Genomic DNA, 14,676 nt, shown 5'->3' on the forward strand with positions numbered 1-14,676 from the left:
TGGTCCTGCTGATGGGTTGGTCCCCAACCATTGCCCAGTGGCTCTTGCTGAGAGCCAGCGGGGTGGTTCCCAGCTGCCGGGATGCTGCAGGTAGGACTGTCTCGCAGCTTCCTCAGCCACTGCTTAAACCTGTCCTACCCCAAATGATTTTTTTTGTGTGTTATAATGCAGCCATCTCCATCTGGGAAAGCTGGATGCCATCCCTTCAGTGCAAGCTGGATCCCATCCCTTTGGTGCTGCTGTGCCACAGGAGCAGTCTGCCCTCCTTCTTCCCCTACTCTCCTGCTGCCTTTTTTCCCCTCTTGTTTTAGTCTCATTTTGTGAACCCCAGGACAAACCTGAAAATCGAGTGTGATGGGAAAGATAAAAATGATTCCCCTGGCCCGAAGCCCGGTGTGCCACTGCTGCAGGACCCCAGGGCTCCCGTGGGGCAATGCTTTAACGCCAGGCTCTGTGCCCTGCAGCGTGCAGGGGTGCTGGTGAATTTGCTCTTTTATGGGAGCTAATTTCCCCGTTGGAGCTGACGGTCCGTGCTGCGGCCAGCATCAGCCTTCCTCCGGTGTGATGGCCAGAGCAGGAGTTCGGAAGCGATAAGTCCCATTACGGCTAATTTTGACACACGGGGTTGTGGCAGATGTAAAAGCAGCTCCGTGCCTGGTACGATAAAGGAGGGGTGTGTGCTTCCTTGCAGATCAAAACTCGCCCTTCGCGTAGTTGCTGCTGTGCACTGACACGGGCTCTGGCCTCCCAGCAGGCAGCGGCCGGGTGCGTGAGCTGCGGCTGTTTGTATGGGTGACTCTGAGCAGGTGCCGCTGCTGGCAGTGGAGCGGAGGAAACGCGTCTCCAGCTTTTGTTATCTTGCATGATCTTTCTATTAGATAACTTCAGCAGCGTATTTTTGAATCGAGCAGTTTAATTTTAATAAATGAAATGTGAGAAGCACAGAAGCAAACACAGAAAGTTGTTAGGGCCAGATCCTGCAGGCGTCAGTGTCCGGGGATAGCCAGATCAGTCCGTGTCTCCGGGCGGCTGTGTTCAAGTGTAAAGCTACCCGTGCATATAAGCTAAATTTTAAGTCAGAGCTGGACTCTGAGCTGAGGCTTGCATGTAAGGGGTCTGATTTTCCAATGTGTGAGGACATGGAGACCTCGGACGGCTGCCTGGGCACTGGCAGAGGTCAGCATGGCTGAGGACCAGGGCTCCTGCAGCGGAGGGGATAATGTGAGATTTCTGAGTTTGGGGACTTTGGCCAGCAAATAACAAATATATTGGCACAGCATGGGAGAGGCATAAAAATACATATGTCAGAACAGAGCAGGCTTTTAAGTGTTTTTCATTTAAAATGAAAAGGTCAGATTGAATAGGGTTGTCATCTGGGGACCTGTACATGCACCTGCCAGTCATACAGGAGGGGACCCGTGTCAGTTCGTGCTGATGGCTGACTCGCTGGGAGCTTGTCTGCGCTTAAAAATTGATGACTGGAACGGTTAAAACGACAATTTTCCTTGTGGCAGTCAGGCTGAGCCATCTGCTCCACGTAGGAATGGGGACGAAGGATCCCAACACAAGGCTGCTTTATCCCAGTTTAACTGGTGTTCATATGTGGGCTTCTACAAGTATAGCCATGCTGCTTTAAAAAAAAAAAAATTAAAAAATTAAGCTCTGAATATTGGTAACACTTCCAAGTGTAAAGGAGATTTAAAAGTGAATGCAACTTTTGAACTGTCAGAAAAACAGACACCATTCAGCCAGGCTGTTATGTGCGAAGTGTAATTAGCACTTGCTGAAATTATTTTCACGGATAAGATTTTCTTTTAAAGGGATTGGGGAGTCTGGTTACTTCAGTTTCTAAGTGACCTCTGTAAAGTTACACTGGGGATGCCTGTTTTTCTGAAAGTGCTGACTGCACTTCTCTGAAGCTTGGAATTCTGTCAGAGGTTTTAAACTGTCCTTTTCTGAAAAATCTGGACAATATAAGAAAACTCAAACTGTAACAGAGGACTGATGTTTAAATTCAGGCATTGTAAACCACTGCTTTTAGATTTAAATATGCAAACAGGAAACCTTGCTTTCCATAGTCTACCTGTGTGTTAAATTTATATATATTTTTTTTCCATGAGAAATGTTGATTCTTACTGTTGATAATACATCAGTATTGTCAGCGAGTGAACAGATTGTTTCTGATCATCATGCCTTTAAAGGTTTTAGAGTCTGGAGATCTCAGCCTCTCGCCTTATTTTCCTTTCAGCTTGGGATAGCTTTTTAAACTTCTAATCACATTTTTGGCCTTTTATCACCTCTACCTTGAATGTAACTAGTTGGAAAAAACAAATGAAGGAACTTTTGCAAAAGATGTGCTCTTTTGGTAAATTTATGTTCTGGTAGTTTATTCACAGACTCTACTCAAGGCTTTGACTGTGATAGCTGATTCCTGCTGTTCGGGAATTTACTTTAAATTACTTCTAAATGATAAATTGCCTTTTGAAATGGTGCATTAAAATAAGTGGTCTGTATTGTGCTAAGCATAAAAATGAAGGTGCAGATGTGCACGTGTAGGTGTATATGGACTCTGAAGTCTTGGTCGCTGTAGCTGGTGATCTGGAGGCACAAGAGTCGTACTGAGTTATGGCAGATGGGGAGCTTGTCAGTGTAAAGCTGTCTTACCAAAGAGACCTTCCTGCTGTTATCTCTTGCAGGACTGTGACAGAAAGCTGGGATTTCTTGTTGCAAGATGAAAATCAGAATTAGCTGTGCACAGATCCCTGAGCATCTGTTGTGGTGGCTCTGACCTAGGAGGACCTCAGTTTTGTAGAGCTAAAAGCCTGTCTGCTGTTACTATTTCTGTTGTAAAGGCACCTGGATATTCCCCGTAAAGGTTGTGGGGGTGTATGAAACCCAGAGGTGGCTTCTTAGGGACCACCTAAGTGGTCCTTTGCATGTATTTCCCTGGGGACTTCGATAGGGGAAGGACTGGTGCTGGAATCGATGGCAGTGATTTGGGTATGTCTGTACTGTGCGCTCATTTGTCTTTGCCTACCTGAGCCAAAGCAGGAACGAGCCTGCCTGTGAGAGGCAGACCCTTTTTTGGGACTTGTTATTGTCTCTCAAGATCTGTATCTCTTGCCTGCTTCCCCAGCAGAGCTGGCGTGGTTAAGGCATCGCTTTGCGAAGCCTCTGTGTTGTCCTCTCTGGTGGGAGGCTCTCAGGGGTGCTCACTGCTGAGGGATGTGTACAGGCAACTGAGAAGAGGGACTTTGGGGAGAGGAGCTCTGCTGATCTTGGGGTTTGCGGGCCTCGAGTCTTGAGAATTGCTCCCCAATGAGAAATGCTTGTTGAGATCATGTCTCGAAGAGGTCTGATTTGGTGGTGGCGTTATGGCTTGATGGCTTGTGATGCAGCAGATGTGCAGCTCTTCTGGTACCTTGGGTCTGTCCTTTACATCTGTCTTCTGGGTGTTTCTGTGCTTAAAGACTCAGACCTACTTTTGAAGCGTTCTGCTAAAGAAATGGGGTCACAAATGGAGGAGTTTGGCAGACTGGCTCAGATGGATGTTGCTGTGGTTGATCAGGCTGTCCCTGCCCTACCCAGCTGTGGATGTGTGGCCAGGAGGGAGTGTGTGCCTGGGCATCGGTGGGTTGCTGCCCCTCTGGGGCCATGCTGGGCCCCGCTTGCTGCTGGGGAGGGTGGTTTCACAACAGGCTTCAGCTGAGTGGCTCGGGGAGGATATGTAGGGTCCTGCTCACCTTGCTGCAGGAACCCCAGTCACAAGGTGATAGGGACAGCCAGCGTGGAAAGTAAAGCCAGGCAGATGAGGTTCAACTAGCCAAGTCTGCCGAGTCCTATAACTGATCTTGTAAACATTTCGAGTTCAACCTGGTGAAAGACAAGCCTGAGCCAAGATCTTTTGAATACAGGTTGGGTCTCAAGAAATATTGTCTTACCTGGAGCTCCCGGAGGTGCTATTGTGGGTTGAATTGAAACGGTGTTGGAACCAGAGGGAAATGTTGTTGTCTTCTGCCTTTGCAGATAAGACCGAAGGGCATTTTGCCAGGACCCTGTGGGAAGGACCTAAATTGTGTATAACTCTACATCATTTTAAAATGAAAAGTAAACATGCATAACCATAATATTTGCTTGTACTTGTCTCCTCCTTGATGGATGGAGAGAAATTGCTCTTTGGCTGAGTGTACCAGCAATAAAACCCTGCAGTTACTCATCTTCACCCCAAGCCTGCAGTGAGAGGGAGAGGCCATTGCGATCTCTGGTTGAATTTGTCCTCATCACACCTGAGGGGAGTGCTGAGTGTCCTGGGGACTTTCATACCTGCTCTGCCCAGACCTGGGCCCAGCCCTGTGGAGAATTGGGGCTGGATGCCACTGCAGGGACTGTGGAACTGAGCTGGGAAGGTGCCTCCTGTATCAGGGTGGGCCTCAGCATGCTCTTGTGGTGTTGGTGCAATGGAGATCTGCCACCGCTTGGGAGAGGCAAGAGCCCTGTCGCTCTCCTGGCTGCTGTAGCATCAGGCATGGTGTGGGGGACAAGGGGTGCTGGCAGGGGCAGGAAGCTGTCCCACTAGATGACAGGGAGAAGGGACCGGGACTGTGAGCCACCAGGACTGTTTTGCATTTTGCTGCATGTTGGTTGTAGTCTTGTGGGCTCACATGCACCCTCGTGAGCACCACAGGTACAACAAACACAAGCCTGAACTGAGCATTTCCATCATTACAACAGCAAATAGCAGTAACTTTCTCTGCTGAGTGGCGATGACAAGGCAAGCCTGAGCTTGTCATGGAGCAGAGATAGGGCCGTCAGGGTAACCAGGATGTGGCTGGGATGGGATGCCGGCCATGGACTGGCGGGGGCAGGAAGGACTGTGTGATTCAGATGCTGCCTATCTCTGTGGGATGCACCCATCGATGTGTCCTGGCATGCCACGTGCATGACGGCAGTCGCATGGCCTGGCTGTCCCCTCTGCTCTGCCTTCATCTTCTGCAGAGGGGACAGCCTCTGGCACAGAGTCGGTCACTTCAAGGCAGGGTCATGTCTGCTTTGCAGCTACAGGAAAGAGTGAGGCAGTCCCCGATGGGAACTGGGCAGACCTCCTCAGAGAAAAGGCTGTGCTGAGGTGGAGGATGGGGTGAACTGGATGGTGGTATAGCTCCGCTCACGGTAGTGCTTAACTCCATGAGCTTCAAACACAATTAAATGATGCCTCCTAGCTCCCTCGCTGTGCCTGAGGTCCCAGAGATGAGTGATGGATTCAACCTGTTCTCTTTATGCCTCATTTTACATCTCCTTTTACCTCCCCCTTCTTAGGGGCATTAAGAGCAGTAAAGGAGCCGTGGCTTGAGGGAGGTGCAAGTTGTTGGCCAAGCTGTGGCAGCTGGCAGCTGGTGCCAGTCATTGGCCCAGTTCGAGGTGGTGATGCTGGCTTTTGGGGGGGTGCTGAGAGGAGTCCGGGAGTATGGAGGCTTCTACCTAAGAAAGCTGGGGAGGAAAATACTGTGTTTCCCAGAAGTTGTGTGGGTTAAACTGCAAGTTTTGGAGATGAGCTGTCAGGAGGCCCATCCAGCCTGCATCACATGGGTATCTCTCTCTCTTCTCAGGGCTGGGAAAGCAACCCAAAGTTGTGACTCTGGCAGAGCCCTGCGTGTCTCCAGAAGCCCCGCTCCGAGTTCATCCCACCAGCAAGATTGTGCAGAGTGAGAATCAGTACGTAAACAAGTTTCACAGGTGTGAGGGGCAACTTAGAAGGATCTGTGGCTTTTCTGACAGTGGCACCTTGTTTGTGGCTCTGCAAAAAAAATAAAGTCCTCTCCTAATGGAGTGTGGGGGGCGGGTGGGATGACTGGAAAATACAAGACAAACTGGTGGTTCCTTGGTGGTGCTTGCACCTGGAGGCTTTAGTGGGGAAGGGCTCAGCAGCAAGAAGCTGTGAGTGTTCAGAATTCATCCTGAACGACAGTGCTGAGGCTTTAGGCGTGCTGTGTTGAGCGGCGTGTTGTGTGACAGCAGGTGTGGATAGGTGATGTGGGGGGAAATGACAAACGCACACACGAGAAATGTACATATATATATACACACGAGCTGTACAAATCTAGGCACGTGGAAACAAAGATGTGCAATGCACATATAGTATATACTATACAGTGGCATATAAGAGCTTGGGGGTGTATATACCAAATGTCTGTATATACTATATATGGTGATAAAAGGGTGCATATGCATTCCTGTTCTCTTTTTTTTTTTCTTTTTCTGTCTCTTCTGTCTCTCTGTGGAGCTGTTGCAAAACTACCGGATTCAACCTCCTGGGGAGCCTTTCTGGCCAAGGTTTTACAAGCCAGCACCTGCTTTGCCTGCCTGACTTCTTTCTATATTTATTCCTCTGCACCTGGTTTTTGCCTTTGCCTGCAAAGTGGAACTGTCACAAACAGTTGTGCTAACTTTTGACTGCACAGGACTTCAGCTTGCAAGTCCCAAGTCTGCTTTTGTGCATGCTGGGGGAGGAGGCGTACGTGTCTGTAGCTGTGCATGCGTACGTATGAGCATCCCTGGTCCTTGCTGTCTGCATTTCGGCAGTTCTCTGTGGTCTGTCTGCCTATGACGCTGCAGCGGTCCCTGTGTTATGTATGCCATGACAGTTGTGCTCTCTGCCTCTTCCAAGACATTTTTGATTCAAGTATTCTGAATGGTCCTGCTTATGTAATGTCATTTAAATGAAATTAGCCATGCCTGACCCGTGGCCGATTGATAATGATCTGTACTGCTGTGCAGGAGGCTGGAATTGGATTTTATTCCCAAGCCTCCAGGCTTTTACTTTCCAGGGTTAGGACTGTGGCAAGGAGAAGGACTTGTGGTGCCATGTAGCAGGGAGCTCCTGGTTAGGCTGCGGTTGAACATGGATGTGACCATCCCTCTGGTTTCTCTCTTTTATGTCATTTGGAAGGTGCTCTAAAGCAGAGGCACTGATTGTCAGCTCATGCTTAGGTACGGCTGTTTAAAGCGAGCACAGTAGCATGGGAGAGGGTATAATGCCATTTCAGCTGGGAAACCGAGGGGAGATCCTAATGCTGTCCTGGGGAACGTGAAGCTGGGGGAATAGCCATGTTGTGGGTCTCCCATCAGCAAATGCTGCTCAGAGGAGACACGTGCTCGTTCCCGGTCTGATGGGTACAACTTGTGCTTATTGAAAAGCAGTGCTGGGCTGCCTGCCAGGAGCCAGGAACCAGCTTGTCCTCGTGTGCTCAGGCCCCTGAGCTCCCAGCCCCTCTAACAGCTATATTCCTTTCTTGCACGGGAGTCCATCTAAGGTCATGAAGCCATTAGTCCCAGGTTTCAGCCCCAGGAGCCCTAATACCTACCCCGCCTGACCCCTGTGCAAATGCAGAGGCAGCATGAGCAGGCCGCGTTCCCTTGGCTTTCGTTTCCCTGTCCCCATTGTGTGTGCCGCTGCCGCCTGCATTCCTCTCTGGGTCGGTAAGCCCTGCGCCTCTCGAGCTGACACAGCTAATATTTCCCCCGCTGGCAGGGCAGGCGAGGTAGTGGCATTTAACTGTTAAGGAGAACCTGGATCTGTTCGTGCTGTGGGACCCCAGAGCAGTGAGGGCTGCTGCACGCCTGGGACGGGGTTTCTGCTGTTCCAGGTGTTCCCCCTCCATGCTTTTGTTCCCTTCCTTGGCTTATATTATTCCCTACTTCATCCCGCTGTTTGTCCTTGCAAAAAGCAATACCTTGGGAATTGTTTTCTGCAAGGGGCTGGAAAACTGAGTCAGAGTTTGTAAAACCTACACCTACCTGACCCTTCTGTGATTCTTACCTTGGTTTCAGAGCATCTTCTACCATGGTGACTACAGTGCCCAAAATATCCCCTATTTCTGACCACGGTGGCCTGGCTGGGGTGCGTGGCTCTGGGGGAGATTTTAGTGGGTTTTTAGAAAAATAATTGATCAGCTTCCCAACGAGAGCTAGTCCCAGCCTGCACTGCATTGACGTTGTCCTGGTGTACCCCTTAGTGCCACTTGGACTGTTGGCTTTTTAAACTTCTTATAACTTTATAATTACCAGTGTAATGGACGTGCTGGTCCTGCCTGGCAAGGCTGATTTTTTGCAGTGGTAGTGATGGATCGCTAAGTTGAATGTGGTTCTTATTCTAAAAGGCAGAAAGCTTTGTTTTATTCTAAAGCAAAGGTTTACATGTTTTCTGTCACCTGTGATACTGGGCGCTAAACTCATGCTACCACGGGCCCCTGACCTCTGCCTAGTTGCTGGAGGTAGTTGTACAGCCTCTGTCACTGCAGGATTTCGGCTCCTCCTGAAGCCTGTGCTTCTCAGTACCAGTAAAAGCCAGATGTACTATAATGTCACTTTTTTACAGTTTGTTTTGGCCATACATGGGCAGAGTCAGCTCTGGAATTCCTTCCCTATAAATTCAATAGCATCTTGTGGGTGGTGCTGGGGAATCACTCTGGTCTGGTTGGATTGTCTTGTCTCGGCAGCCTGTTCCCCTTGAAAGCCTCCTGATTTGCACATTCCGGAGAGGCTGCCTGCTCCTGGAGCCCAGGGCTGCAGCTACCAGGAGGCTGTCATCCCATGCTGGCAGGCATAGTCACCTCGCTGCTGCCTGCGGGTCGGCTGTCGCAGCTGAGGAGTGATGCCTGTGGGAGCGGTGGCATTGGGTATATTGCTCCTGTGTGCAGGCAGGCTCTGCAGGGACAGTTGTGCCCTCTGAGCATGACTGTTCTGCCTCCTAAATTTGCTGTATGGGCTTGAGCATTGACCCTCAAGTCCCTCTCCCAGGGTTGGGGAGGCTGGGTGCTCCCCTGTTCCCGCCTGCCACGGGGTGCTGTGTTGTGTGTCCCAGCAAGGATCGAGGGGTGCTGCCATCCTGGGGCTCCTTGTCCGTGCAGGGAGATCTTGCCTTGTCCAAGCAGCATGTTCCTTTCCACAGGGCTGTGTTTTTTCCTTTTGTAAAGCAAAATCAAATACATGCTTTTTGCAAAGCACCAGCTAGATGAGCTGGCCAGGGAAGCTTTCCCTGCCTCAAGTGAGCACCCAGCATGGGACCCGCCAGCAGGACCTCTCTAGTGAGACTCCTCACTGAGCCTTGCCTTTGCTGGTGCCGAGCTGATGTCACTATAAACACAGCCCGAATTTGCCTCTTTGCCTTCAAAGAGCACTCAGAAAAATAGTTCTGGGAGGTTTTCTGCTGATGAGTTGAGGGAAGAGAGGGAGGTTTGCTGTAGGGGATGAGGGGCAACAGCTCCTGGAGCTGCCCCCATTGCATCTCCCTGTGCATCCCTGGGAGCGGACAGATGCGGTGTCACCCACTGAGCCAGGAGCCACCAAAGCGCAGGTCAAGGCGGCAACTCATGGCCCCGTGTCCTGGCTGTGTGTGGGTCAGCGACAGCGATGTGCTCAGCTCAGGCTCCAGAGGGGCAAGTCATCCCTGTGCCAAAGCCAGGGAGAGAAGGGTGATTTTTTTTTTTTTGACATCCTTTGGAGTTTTGATCTCCATATTTGGAAATGTTTACCCATTGCTCTGATCTATTGCAAGGGAGGGGAGGTGACTCAGGGTCTGGTGGAAGCAGATTTGAATTCCTGTAGTAAGGTTTTCCCCCCCTCCCCCCATTCTTGTTTTGGAAGCTTGTTGTGGTCAGTTTTCAGTTCTCTTGCTCCTGGACCTTGTTCCAAATTTGATCTGCTTGAGAGAGAAGCGTGTTAGTGAAGGAGCTTGCCTGGATGCTGGTAAGTGCATCATTGCTGCTTTAGCAAGCAACTTGGGTTTTTTTTTTTTTGTTTTGTTTAGTCAGATGGATTGCATCAAAGTGTGTGTGTTGCTGGTGGAGGCAGGCATGTGGATCGCCAGTCAACAGCAAGGGACCCAATGAAACCTTCTGTAGCAGGGAAAGTTGGCTTAGTGGATTGGTCTCAAAGGCAAAATGTTTCTCCAGGCCTAGGTATAAAGATATTTACGCCAGCTCCCACTCAGTCACACTTTTCCTTCTAGTTTCACTGGTTAATGCAGCAAGGCAGCAGAGCACTGCAGAGTTAAATGAGTATATATGCATGTGGTCAGCAAGTAAAATACAGCTTAAGTATGATTTCTGTCTCCTAAGCAAGAGTGTGTGTTAAAAAGGCTGCATAATGTATGGATGCATTTGTCTCGAATGTCAATATTTAACTCTGTTTTGTTAGGGACCTGAAAAAGTTTAGCTGTAACTGGATGAAGGTTCAGTGTCTGTTTTTTCCTGTTACTCTTTATTTTTCCTTAGTGTGAAGTTTTTAATCTGCCTGGTATTGCAGCTGGCTGCTTCTCTTTTCTTTTTTTTTTTGTTTTGTTTTGTTCCCCCCTTTTCCTTTCTCTTTCCTGAAAGGAAACTACAGTTCATCCAGACAGTCAGGGGCGTGGGGGGAACCTGGAAGATGCTCTGCTTCCTGTTTTACTAAAACCATGCCGGAGAATCGAGCAGAGATCCACCATCCCACATTCCTCTTGTCGTTTGGAGCATGTAACACATATAGAGTGCTTTTAACACTGCTTTTAGGGCTGTGTAGCAGCTAGTCCCATGTCTTGGACAGAAAGCACTGCACTTTGTCCTTTTACTTGGGAAGGGGTGCTGGTGAAACACGGTTTATAGTTCCTATTGCTGGTTAGTGATGCTTGTATCTTCTCGGCTAACTGGTATTTTTAGGCTGATTCAAACCTGTTGTTATTGTACTGTCCCTGTTTTAAATTTAAGACCTTTGTTAGGAAGTTAAATCTCTTGCTGTTTTTCTTTTGCCCTTTTAAATAGGGATTAATACTTGGTGTGAGGTTTGGTTTTTCCAGAGCTGTGGATTTGCTGCAAGTTCTTGAGGTGTGAAACTGGCTTGATTGTTCTAGGCAGGGAAAGATACTTGGTTTAGTTTGCACGAGCCTGGGATGTGAGCTGAAAAGCACTCTGCCCCAAAAGGTGACAAAGGGACTGCTGGAGCCTGTTCCTGAAGGTGGGACGTGTTGGGAGTTTGCAGACTTCAGCTGCATTTTAATCCTTGTTGTTTCAATGAGCTGCTTGGATTACTGCAGCTTTTGGGGTCAGGGCCCCGCTGGGCTGGGATTGGTACCGGTGTAAAGGAAAGAACTGCTGTCCTAAGGAGTGCACAGCCTGAATGGACAGTGTAGGTGATGGATGGAAAACAGGGCGCCGGGGAGGCGTATGGAGCTGTTGCAGCAGCTGCAGCCTCAGCCCGGCGACTTGCCAAGGAGCTGCCCGTCCTCTGTCGTTCCTGGTGGTGCCCAGCTGTGGAGGCAGCGAGCTGGTGGTCTGTGTCACTCCTCGTGCCCTGCGCTTTGCCTTTGCGTGTGCACGCGTGGCCCTGCGCGACGGGCGATGCCTCCTCCCCGCACAGCGCTTCCCCTGCTCGGTTGTGCCCTGGATCAGCCCCTGCTTCTGGTGGCACTTGGATGTGGCGTGTCCAGGCTTCGCCAGCTGCTTGTGGCCGAGTTTGGTGTTTTGGGGACAGCACGGCGGGACTGGAAATTATGATGTTCTGTTCCCATCGCAGTTTTCCCCCTTTCCCGCTCGCCAGGACAGGCTGCTTGTTGGAAGACAAGGACGAGCAGTGCCTGGGTGCCGTAACCCAGGGCTCCGGGGAGTGCTGGTCTGGCATACCTGGGGAAGCACGTTGGGGCCGTTAATCTTCATGTACTGATCCTTCTCTGTGCAACATCGCATCGCTGTGAGGATGTGACTTGAGAGCTGGATGGACTGTGAAGGATGAGCTCCCCAAGTGCTGCCTGTGTCCTGTCGATGGATGCTGGGCAGGGCTGGGCGAGCTCTGCAGGACGGAGGATGCCCATGGCCGGGACCGCAGGCTGCCAGGGCTCTCTGTCTGGTATTTCTCCAGGACCTGGGCAGATCTAGTGATCACTGATGCTAACCAGGATCCACAGCGGATTTTCTTCTGCTCCAGGAACAGAGCTATTAAGGGCTGACCTGTAAATTAATATAGATGTCTAAAGATTTTTTTTTTCCTCCTGCAGCCTGGCACCTGTAAACACTCGACTATGAGAAGCCTTCCATGGTGCTGGAGCTTGAGCGTGCTCAGAGCGCTCCATGTCTGCCTTTCTTAAGCTTCTCTCAATCACTTCTAATGATGTATTAAATGCAGAGGATTTGCTTTAGCTCCCATGTAAGGAGGATTGGTTTGCAGCCCATCCTTCATCCTGGCTGTTACATCGATCGATCCGGGGCTGGCACTGCTCAGGATGTGGTGAAATGGTGACACCGTCACTGTGTGACTTGGGTGCTGTGAGGGGATTTAGCATGCACCAAGGGCTGGGTGTATGTGCCCCACAGCAGGTAAGCTGCCCCAAATAGCATGGGGGTAGCACGTATGGGCATGGAAGGGATGAAGGTGAGACAGGCTACAAGCCTAGATGGCTCTACGCATCTGATGCTTTGCATTTCTCTAGGCAAAGGTTTCAGAGCCTTTAAACACTAAATCACGGCTGCAGGCTGAGGAAAGCTGTATTATCCTGGTGTGCAGGTGTAGGGACTGAGGCACCGTCTGGCAAATTTGGGAAAAGTGCAAATCTCCGGATTCCACGTGACGGTTCATGCTCAGCTCCTGCAGACAGGCGGATGCTTCGCAGCCTTGTGCTGAGTGGTGCTGTGAAACCCATCTCTCTTACTCTAATAAAGTCATACTTTTCTGAGCACAAAATATTTCTGCTTTGGTTGCTTAAATGTAAACCAAGTTGTATTGAACATTTTGTAAAGTTGATCTATGTTGCTGGTGTGTGACATGATCCCGACACGTGTCATTACTTCAGGAATTTCCAGATGGCACCTTACCTGATCGTACCACTGCTCCTTCCCAGGATCTGAGCAGAGTGCAGGCTTTTAAGAAATGTCTGTTGTTATTAGCTTTATAATACACATTCCTGTGTAACAGCTGTTGCAAGCAGCAGGAGGTCTTGCTCGCAGCCCAATTCTTCAGTCAACTTTGTGGGGGGGAATTTGCTCCTGTGAACTAGGTATTTGCATTTGGGATGAAATCTCCCAAATGAGAAAAACTTGTTTACCGCCAGTGAGCGTGTCGGTTCAAGGACTAGCGTGCCTGGGAGGAGAAAACAAGTTGCTCTTGTTGCTTTACTCCTATCTTCTAATAGTTAACTGTGCTTATTGCTTGATGTGATGGGGATGACTACGTTTTAAAGAAACGTGAGGTTTCGAAAGCCTGGCTGCCTGCGGTGGGGTGGAAAGAAGTCCTTGTGCTGTGCTGTCTCATACTCCTTCTGTGAAAATACCACAGGGGTGAGTTCCAGTGGAGCTGCCCATTTTTGGCAGCCGTTTCCCTCCTACGTCCTTGTTCTTCAGGTAAATCCTTCTTCAACTCCATTAGCCGTTCCCCTTTCCTCCCTGAAAAGTCATTATCATCCCTTGAAATTAAGGAAAAGACAGGAGGAGGGAATAAATGGATGTTAAGAAGTAGAAAACAATCAATTAAATAGTACATAGCATGTAATTTTCCTTGGAAACTTACCATGAAATTGAGGAGCACTTTAACAACTAGTAATTTAAATTGCATTTGAACACTACTAATGGGTTGTTTGCATGGGAATTTCGGTCATTTCACAGCAGGTTGTTGTTTTTAGTACCCCTTCATCCAGTTTAAAAATAAATAAATAAATCTCATAATGAGGAAGATGCTGTAGACAAGTGGTCCAACTGTTGCTAGTAAAAGGTGGTACGATGGAAATTTTGCAAGGCCCTGTTACGTTCAGAGCCATTTACACATCCTTAGCATCAGCTCTTCCAGTGTTAAATTCATGGGAATTTGGTGCTTTTTTATCTAAAAAAGGTTGTTATTGCTAAAAGGTAGGAAAATAACGTTATCCCCGTTGCACTCACAAACTCGATGGAGGGAGGGTGGCTGAAGAGGCTCCTCCAGGCTTGTGGAGTTGGGATTTGCAGCTGTGGGACCGACCCGGGAACACAGCCCGTGGCTCCGTCTTTCACATCGAATGAATCATAACAACGTTTTGGAATCTGATCCTGGCTTGCTCCATCCGAAGAGGAACAACAGAGAGGTGCTGATCAGCTGTAGCTGCGGGGTATTTTTACTTAACTTATTAGTCTTGTTTTTCCAGGGTTTAATGCTCTCCTCCACCACTATTTTACTTGTAAAATGCCAGTGATTTTCAGCAAAAGGCAATATCGGGCTAATCGTGTGCTATTTTGCCGCTGATTGCGCTGGGAACAGACTCTATAGGAAGGCAAATGCAAGTTGCTTGTCGCCTGTTGCTGAATGAACATCCCATTTTTAGAGCAGGGTTTTTGCAAATCCGTGGGCATGCTTAGCATATGGAAGGGGGTTCCAGTATCAAAACAAATCTGGCCTCCTGTTTCTGGATGTGTAGGTTGTTTCTTAGAAGATGGAACCTTTAAAATCTGTCCCTGAAAACATGACTGTTAAATCCTGCTATTTCTAGAGACGCGAGGCAGCTGTCTGCACTGAGATAAGCTATAAAAAGGCAATATTTTCCAAAAATGGCTTTTTTTAGCTATACCTGCCAGACAGCTTGGCCAGCGGGAGTCCACCAGGAGCGTTGCCGCTGCTGCCCTTTTATGCACAGGGTGTTGAGCAATGTAAAAACTTCTGGGCAAGTCTCCAGGGGCAACGTTAAGCACC

At 49.2% G+C, this 14,676-nt stretch overlaps 1 long non-coding RNA gene across 3 annotated transcripts in view; it reads left to right on the forward strand.

The window, feature by feature from the left end:
- LOC137666498 (uncharacterized) overlaps window positions 1–12,707 on the forward strand; it is a 32,330-nt gene extending 19,623 nt beyond the window's left edge. For all 3 annotated transcript variants that reach the window (XR_011048656.1, XR_011048655.1, XR_011048657.1), the window contains exons 2-4: window positions 5,607–5,712; window positions 6,281–6,330; window positions 11,569–12,707. This is a non-coding gene — a long non-coding RNA (uncharacterized lncRNA). The remainder of the gene's footprint in view (window positions 1–5,606; window positions 5,713–6,280; window positions 6,331–11,568) is intronic.
- Window positions 12,708–14,676: the final 1,969 nt, after the last annotated feature.

Source organism: Nyctibius grandis, chromosome 8 (assembly GCF_013368605.1).
Source record: "Nyctibius grandis isolate bNycGra1 chromosome 8, bNycGra1.pri, whole genome shotgun sequence".
In the NCBI taxonomy this organism is placed as follows: domain Eukaryota; kingdom Metazoa; phylum Chordata; class Aves; order Nyctibiiformes; family Nyctibiidae; genus Nyctibius; species Nyctibius grandis.